Source organism: Ambystoma mexicanum, chromosome 4q, assembly GCF_040938575.1.
Source record: "Ambystoma mexicanum isolate Mex_15411 chromosome 4q, UKY_AmexF1_1, whole genome shotgun sequence".
NCBI lineage: Eukaryota > Metazoa > Chordata > Amphibia > Caudata > Ambystomatidae > Ambystoma > Ambystoma mexicanum.
The window spans coordinates 433,887,319-433,896,370 of NC_090928.1; the positions used below are offsets into that span (position 1 = coordinate 433,887,319).

Below are 9,052 nucleotides of genomic sequence, written 5' to 3' on the forward strand. Positions count from 1 at the left end.
AGGGGGCAAGCTTTATTCTGCGCAGCGAGCGTGCGGTGGTTGAGCATGTAGGGTGCGATGGGGGAGGGCGTGATGGAGATGGGGATGGTGTGTTTTCATGGGTTTGTCTTTCCACTAGTCCTTTCAATCCCTCCTCACTTCTCTCCAAGTCCTCCTTTCTCCTACTGATCCATGGCGAGTCTATGTTCGTTCGAGTGAGGTATAGCTTATCTAAGCTTTCCCTTTCACTCTTTCTTCCTTCTCTCTCCACTCCTTCTTCCTCCTCACTGCAAAAATCATTCATAAATGGCACCCCCCACTCTGTCTTTTTCCCTTTTATTGTTACTGTCTCTAAGTCTATTAGGTCTATTTCTCCTTTTCCTTTGTTATCAACCGCTCCCCCTAGTGCTGATGTTGTTGCTACTTCTCTACTTCTATATACATCCCCCCATCTTTCACTCTCCCTACTCCTCCCCTCTCTTTCTCCTTCCCTTTTCTCCTCCATCTCCCTACTATTTTCCTCCCTCTTCCTTTTCAATTCCTCCATCACTTCGTTGCTCATCTGTTCCAATATTCTTTCATCCTCTTTCTTCCTTTCCCATTTCACTCTTTCTCTCTCCACGATACTTTCTATTATTTTCCCCTCTTCATATTTCTTAGCTGTCTCTGATAGTACCCTCCTCTTCCATATTGCCATTTCCTTTTCTCTTTCTTCTTCTTCCTTCTTCTTCTCTCTCAACACTACTCTTGATACCCTGTCTGCTGCTGCTTTTACCCTTTCAGCTTCTCTCCTTTGCTCCTCATTTTGTTCCCTTAATTTTTTCAATTCGTTCTTACCTTCTTTTCTTTTCCTCACTCTCTCTTTTTCCTCCCTCTCAAGCTGTTTGATCAGTTCATTCTGCTCATCCCTTAGCTTTGCTAATCTTTCCTCTAAAATCTCTTCCTTTTGCCGTAATAGCTCCTCCCCCCTTATTTCACTCTCTCTTGCACTATCCTCGTCTGTTCTCTTTACTACCTCCCTCTCTTCTCCAGTTAGTGAACCTCGTAATTTTAATAATATTTGTGCAGCTACCCACTCATCATGTCCTATCTCTACAGTCTGCTCTTCTCCAATCTTCCCCTCTCCCACTGCCATTTTCCTATGAGCCACATATGGTGGAGGGCTGTATGCCGGGTTCGAGTATCCTTCAGCCGCCCTTAACTGTCCTTCTATTTCTCCTAATTCTCTTAAAGGGTACAACCCTCCTCCCTCCGTTTTCACTCCCGGTGTTATGGGTATCTCGTTGTTCGGTTCCTTTTTTATGTCGTCTGATTTAACACTCTTTTCTCCTCCCTCTCCTCCGTTCCCCGTATTCTTTGTGCTTTCATGCCCCTGTTTCCCATCCTCTCCTTCTTTCTTAGTCTCCTTTTCTTCCGGTGTTTCCCCCATAGTGAACATTCCATTTGGTCCCGGTCGGGACCCCTGGAACATCCTCCATAAGTTAAACACCTCCACATGGTTTGCCAACTTCTTCCCCTTGTATGTATTGTGCAGATGGTTTAGCAGTGGGGCATATGGATCGAAACTCCCATTAGGTGGCCATGGTGTTAACATTTTGTTATCCGTCCCCTGGGTCCACTCTATGCTGTACTTGATTAACTTCTCCCTATGGGGTGGCAGTGTGGTGCATATGTGTTGTAATGGTGTAGTGAGGGTGTTCCCCCACCCTCCCGACCCTGTCCCGTATGACATGATGACTCTCCACTTGTTATCCTTTCCTTCACTGGTAGTTTACAATATACAACCTTATATTGTTTACCTGGCCCCGTAAGTATGGGGACTTACGACAATCCGTTATGTATGGTTTTACATTTGTCGATTCCCTTCTGTTACTACACCCTTACGGCCCCCTGCGGCCGAAGCGCACACAGCCCCCTGCGGCTGTGTACCCTTTACGACGCTCTTATACAGTCGTCCTGTTTCCCCGTTCTCCTCCCCCTGTTACACTTGCCGTGGCCGGCGTTCTCCGTGCGCAGCCACGCCCCTTTCCCCTTCTCCTTTTCCCGATCCACTCGTTTATCGTTTATCTCCGCGCCCGCTCCCTTATCACATTTCTCTTCCCCACCACTCCCAAAACCAAACTTCCTTGTGTTCGCGCTATCCTATTAAATCCTTACTGGTGACGTCACCGATCTCTTCGAGCTAATGGTACATTCTTATTATGTTCTTTTAAGTTCAAAATACACTTGCAACCTACCCCCGCTAACCCTACAGCTGTCTTCCTGTCACTCCTGGAACAAGGTAATCAAATCAATAATATAATCGGACTGCGCACGCTGCGTCGCCTCGCGTGTGATACGCCCCTCAACAGGAGGGCTTAACCAGCCAATTATCTTCCGTATTGGGCAACTTAATTAACTAGCCACCGCCTACAGGGAATCGTCATCTACCTATCGAGTTTCTTGCTCGAACAATAGGGATCCTCGTCTACTCATTGATCAATAAATGCCAAATCGTAGGAAACCACACACACACACACACACCCTTACACGTAGTCGCGACTTAGGCCAATCAATGCCTTACGAGCGGCCGCACGTGATGTTTTCGTGCTCCGCCCTCCCTCTTCCGCGTAACGTAGCCGACTGCTCTCGCACTCGTTTCGCTACCATTCATTCCATTGGCAACACTAAGTTGTTAAACCTTCGCCGCGCATCTGTACAACACCTCCCTCATTCACTTCCTCCCCCCTCCCTCACAATTTCGCATTGCTTGTTGTGCGTGTCATGCTCACCAAGTTCTCTCGATGCAGGGCCGCTCGACTGCGTGCACCCCTCCAAGCGGCTCGCCACCTCCCTTCGTCTGGACCACGTCTGGACACTCGCCAACCGCGGGCGGGATACTTCTCAACCGGCTCCCAAGGGCCAATATCCGGACTGCGCCATCCGGTCTTCTCGCAGCTCCGCGATGGTCCTGTAGTCCTCAGAAGGGGGCAACGGCAGAGGGGCCGCGCCGCCGGGCCTCCTCGCAACGGGAGTGCCTGGAAAAATTAAAAATAGAGGGTCGAAGTAAAAAAGAAAAGTCGATCTTAAACAGATCTCAGCAGTGCCTCCAACTTGTCGGGGAGAAATTCTGCCGGGGTCGGCCGGGCTGTCCGCGGACCTCCAGGCAGGGAGGCCCCAACTCCTCCCGTGTATCCCAGTTGAGACAGAGCGCGAGACACACACAAGGAGCAAGGTGACTCTGCTGTTTATTAGACAAAAACGGCAGGGATGGGTCAAGGAACGTACGCGTCCGTCCTGACACACACACAATCGTGGGGCTCGCAGGCCCTTTTTACTGCATTATGACGCGCTATTCGCGTCACTTCAGAAAGTTAACAAAAAACCTATCGCCACTCTTAATTGGTTGCTCGAGTGGTAGGGTTAGTATAGCGCACATATAGAGGACAATGTTACTGGACAAAGGGTAGTCAGGTGATATATCTGGGTTGTCCCTACAATTAGATACATGAAAATTGTTACATGAAGACTCCTGAGGATTGGTTAATATTACTGACGTCTGAGATAAGAGCCCCATGTTCTGATTGGTGCACCCGTGAGCTTCCCAGCCTGGGACCACCGTTGTTCCCAGCTCTCGGTGTACCTGCGATTGCAACAATGTTTCAATATGGGTACGTGCAGACAATGTGAGGATTTATTCATAGTTGGAAGGCTGACCGCTCCCACTGTCGCAGATGTCCATTGAGCCTTTCAAGTGTATTTGCCTGTGTCTCGTAGCGAGGGATCTAGACGCCTTTTCTCTCCTGGGTTTGGCATCTCGTCAGGTTCGGCTTGGTCACGTGGGGAGGGACCGTGTTTGAGGCAGAATTCTGCACAATTAATATTGCTTTTCCACTGTGTGTCTGGTTTAATTTGCAGGTGTGACCTTAACGTTGGTGCGCGGAGTGCGAGGCTGCAACATCGTGCCTTTGATGCTTTGTTCTTGGAATGTGGGTTTGCAACATCGCGACCTTGGCTGGTTGTTTCACCGGGCCCATTCTGCAGGATCAGCAACCAGACTCTTGCTTTGTTAACGTCCACGGGAGCTCTTGTTTGAGGCCTACTTGGGCCTGGTGCATACGTGATCCGGTTGGTGCATGGGTGCTTTAAGTTATAGTAGCATATAGTTCCATGACCAGTATTGTGTCTTCATTATAGTTCTTATAGTGGTAACTGGTTTCAAGAGAAGCGTGAGCAAGCTTTGTAAATGAGTTCATGACGCGTCTTGCGTTTCTGCATTCTGAAAGCCTATGTAAAAATAATAAATATGCACGTCCGTGAATATGCCTGTCGCCTACGTCATAGCACTGAGTATATTCTTCGTGTAGATCGGTGTGGGAATGTCCAATGTGTGTATTTGTACAGAGGTGCTTTCCGTTGTCTAGGTCGTCATGGCATCTCTAACGACCTGTAGATTTTAGTCTAGTTGGTCCGTGCCGCAGGTGTCGGCATGGCCAGTGCGGGCTGTTGGGCAGGCAGATGGACACATCCGTATGTTCCTATACCAGGGTATTTGGTCATCTGGTAAATGGACAAACTCTTCTCGTGGCGGGTGTCTGGGTCGTGACCCTCTAGGCCAAGCGCGAGAGGTGAAGGACAGGAGCCTGGTCTTCCATTCTCCCACTTCACTATGCTCTTAGCACAAAATCAACAAACTGCAGTAGAGAAGCAGTTACATTTTGCAGAATTTGTGCATTTGACAAAATATTTTTTTTCCATGTTCCAAGATCTACATGTGATACGAAATGTATGAATTCTTGCAATGGAAACCTCACTGTATTTTACCAAGGCAGATAAAGGACATCCTTCGCACCCCATATACTTATAAGGAGGTTTTGGTGGCTGAAAATGCATTGCTTTGATGGTGATTGCATGTTGCTTCCACTTTGTACATATTACTGAATTAATATAGGTGCACATTTCAGAATCGGGGGTATAGCTCAGTGGTAGAGCATTTGACTGGAGATCAAGAGGTCCCTAGTTTAAATCTGGGTGCCTCCTTGTTCAAATGTTTTACCTGTAGAAATATTTTTTTAATTAAATAAATTGAAGAAAACATTTACAATGTTAGCATTTTATGTAATGAGCAATACATTTCTACATTTGAAATACTCCTGATCATCTCCTGAAACATAGGGTAAACACCATGAAACTGTTTAGGATTTCTTCATATGATACAAGCTGTGTTTTACATTCACCCAAGTTCTACTGGTGATATTATCAGTTTGAAATAGTCCATTGGAAGCTCATATGAATGTTATAAAACTGTGGTGGAAACCAATAATATGCCCTAAATGAAATGTATTAATTTGTACAGCTGACCAGAAGTGCACTGATGTCATTATTTCTACAATTTCCATACAGTCACCCACTCTATCACCTTTTCAAAAAAGGGCACTTGTCAGCATTCAAGGGTTTAACTCAGTGGTAGAGCGTAGGAGTGCAGTTCAAGAAGTCCCGGTTTCATAACCATATACCCCTGTCAATAGATCCTGTTAAAATGTTTTTCAACCCAATGCACTGTAAGAAACAATAAGATATATCATCATTTCATATACAAAACAATGAACAATTGGGTTTAACTATGCTCTTAGCACAAAATCAACAAACTGCAGTAGAGAAGCAGTGACATTTTGCAGAATTTGTGCATTTAACAAAAGTTTTTTTTCCATGTTCCAAGATCTACATGTGATACGAAATGTATGAATTCTTGCAATGGAAACCTCACTGTATTTTTCCAAGGCCGATAAAGGACATCTTGTGTACCCCTTATAGTTATAAGGAGGGTTTGGTGGCTGAAAATGCATTGCTTTGATGGTGATTGCATGTTGCTTCCACTTTGTACATATTACTGAATTAATATAAGTGAACATTTGTGAATTGGGGGTATAGCTCGGTGGTAGAGAATTTCACTGCATATGAAGAGGTCCCTAGTTCAAATCGGGGTGCCCCCTTGTCCAACTGCTTTAACTGTAGAAATATTTTTTTAAATAAATTGAAGAAAACATTTACAATCTTAGCATTTTATGTAATGAGCAACACATTTGTACATTTGAAATACTCCTGATCATCTCCTGAACATAGGGTAAACACCATGAAACTGTTTAGGATTTCATCGTATGATACAAGCTGTGTTTTACATTCACCCAAGTTCTACTGGTGATATGATCAGTTTGAAATAGTCCATTGGAAGCTCATATGAATGTTATAAAACTGTGGTGGAAACCAATAGTGTGCCCTTAATGAAATGTATTAATTTGTACAGCTGACCAGAAGTGCACTGATGTCATTAGTTCTAAAAGTTCCACACAGTCACCCACTCTATCACCTTTTTAAAAAAGTGCAGTTTTCAGCATTCAATGGTTTAACTCAGTGGTAGAGCCTAGGAGTGTAGTTCAAGAAGTCCCTGTTTCATAACCGTATACCCTCTTCAATAGATCCTGTTAAAATGTTTTTCAACCCAATGCACTGTAAGAAACAATAGGATATATCATCATTTCATATAAAAAACAATGAACAATTGGATTTAACTATGCTCTTAGCACAAAATCAACAAACTGCAGTAGAGAAGCAGTAACGTTTTGCAGAATTTGTGCATTTGACAAAAGTTTTTTTTTCCATGTTCCAAGATCTACCTGTGATACGAAATGTATGAATTATTGCAATGGAAACCTCACTGTATTTTACCAAGGCAGATAAAGGACATCTTGTTTACCCCTTATTGTTATAAGGAGGGTTTGGTGGCTGAAAATGCATTGCTTTGATGGTGATTGCATTTTGCTTCCACTTTGTACATATTACTGAATTAATATAGGTGCACATTTCAGAATCTGGGGTATAGCTCTGTGGTAGAGCATTTCACTGCAGATCATGAGGTCCCCTTGTTCAAATCTGGGTGACCCTTGTTCAACTGTTTTACCTGTAGAAATATTTTTTTAATTAAATAAATTGAAGAAAACATTTGCAATCTTAGCATTTTATGTAACGAGCAACACATTTCTACATTTGAAATACTCCTGATCATCACCTGAAACATAGGGTAAACACCATTAAGCTGTTTAGGATTTCTTCATATGATACAAGCTGTGTTTTACATTCACCCAAGTTCTACTGGTGATATGATCAGTTTGGAATAGTCCATTGGAAGCTCATATGAATGTTATAAAACTGTGGTGGAAACCAATAATATGCCCTTAATGAAATGTATTAATTTGTACAGCTGACCACAAGTGCACTGATGTCATTAGTTCTACAAGTTCCCTATGGTCACCCACTCTATCACCTTTTTAAAAAAGGGCAGTTTTCAACATTCAAGGGTGTATGTCACCGGTAGAGCGTAGGAGTGTAGTTCAAGAAGTCCCTGTTTCATAACCATATACCCTCTTCAATAGATCCTGTTAAAATGTTTTGCAACCCAATGCATTGTAAGAAACAATAGGATATATCCTCATTTCACATACAAAACAATGAACAATTGGGTTTAACTATGATCTTAGCACAAAATCAACAAACTGCAGTCGAGAAGCAGTTACATTTTGCAGAATTTGTGCATTTGACAAAAGATTTTTTTTCCATGTTCCAAGATTTACATGTGATACGAAATGTGTGAATTCTTGCAATGGAAACCTCACTGTATTTTACCAAGGCAGATAAAGGATATCCTTCGCACCCCATATACGTATAATGAGGGTTTGGTGGCTGAAAATGCATTGCTTTGATGGTGATTACATGTTGCTTGCACTTTGTACATATTACTGAATTAATAAAGGTGAACATATCCGAACTGGGGGCATAACTCAGTGGTAGAGCATTTGACTGCAGATCAAGAGGTCCCCTAGTTCAAATCTGGGTGCCCCCTTGATCAACTCTTTTACCTGTAGAAATATTTTTTTAATTAAATAAATTGAAGAAAATATTTGCAATCTTAGCATTTTATGTAATGAGCAACACATTTCTACATTTGAAATGCTCCTGATCATCACCTTAAACATAGGGTATACACCATTAAGCTGTTTAGGATTTCTTCATATGAAACAAGCTGTGTTTTACATTCACCCAAGTTCTACTGGTGATATGATCAGTTTGAAATAGTCCATTGGAAGCTCATATGAATGTTATAAAACTGTGGTGGAAACCAATAATATGCCCTTAATGAGATGTATTAATTTGTACAGCTGACCAGAAGTGCACTGATGTCATTAGTTCTACAAGTTCCATACAGTCACCCACTCTATCACCTTTTTAAAAAAGAGGGCAGTTTTCAGCATTCAAGGGTTTAACTCAGTGGTAGAGCGTAGGAGTGCAGTTCAAGAAGTCCCTGTTTCATAACCATATACCCTCTTCAATAGATCCTGTTAAAATGTTTTTCAACCCAATGCACTGTAAGTAACAATATGATATATCATCATTTCATATAAAAAACAATGAACAATTGGGTTTAACTATGCTCTTAGCACAAAATCAACAAACTGCAGTAGAGAAGCAGTTAGGTTTTGCAGAATTTGTGCATTTGACAAAAGTTTTCTTTCCATATTCCAAGATCTACATGTGATAATAAATGTATGAATTCTTGCAATGGAAACCTCACTGTATTTTAACAAGGCAGATAAAGGACATCTTGTGTACGCCTTATAGTTATAAGGAGGGTTTGGTGGCTGAAAATGCATTGCTTTGATGGTGATTGCATGTTGCTTCCACTTTGTACATATTACTGAATAAATAAAGGTGAACATTTCAGAAATGGGGCTATAGCTCAGGGGTAGAGCATTTCACTGCAGAGCAAGAGGTCCTTAGTTCAAATCTGGGTGCCCCCTTGTCCAACTGATTTACCTGTAGAAATGTTTGTTTAAATAAATTGAAGAAAACATTTACAATCTTAGCATTTTATGTAATGAGCAACACATTTCTACATTTGAAATACTCCTGATCATCACCTGAAACATAGGGTAAACACCATTAAGCTGTTTAGGATTTCTTAGTATGATACAAGCTGTGTTTTACATTCACCCAAGTTCTACTGGTGATATTATCAGTTTGAAATAGTCCATTGGAAGCT

The 9,052-nt window shown here is 42.5% G+C and overlaps 1 non-coding gene across 1 annotated transcript; it reads left to right on the forward strand.

Annotated features, from left to right (window-relative positions):
• The first annotated feature begins 4,926 nt into the window (after nt 1-4,926).
• Nucleotides 4,927-4,998, forward strand: TRNAS-GGA (transfer RNA serine (anticodon GGA)). Its single transcript has one exon. It is a non-coding gene; the product is annotated as a tRNA-Ser (tRNA).
• Nucleotides 4,999-9,052: the final 4,054 nt, after the last annotated feature.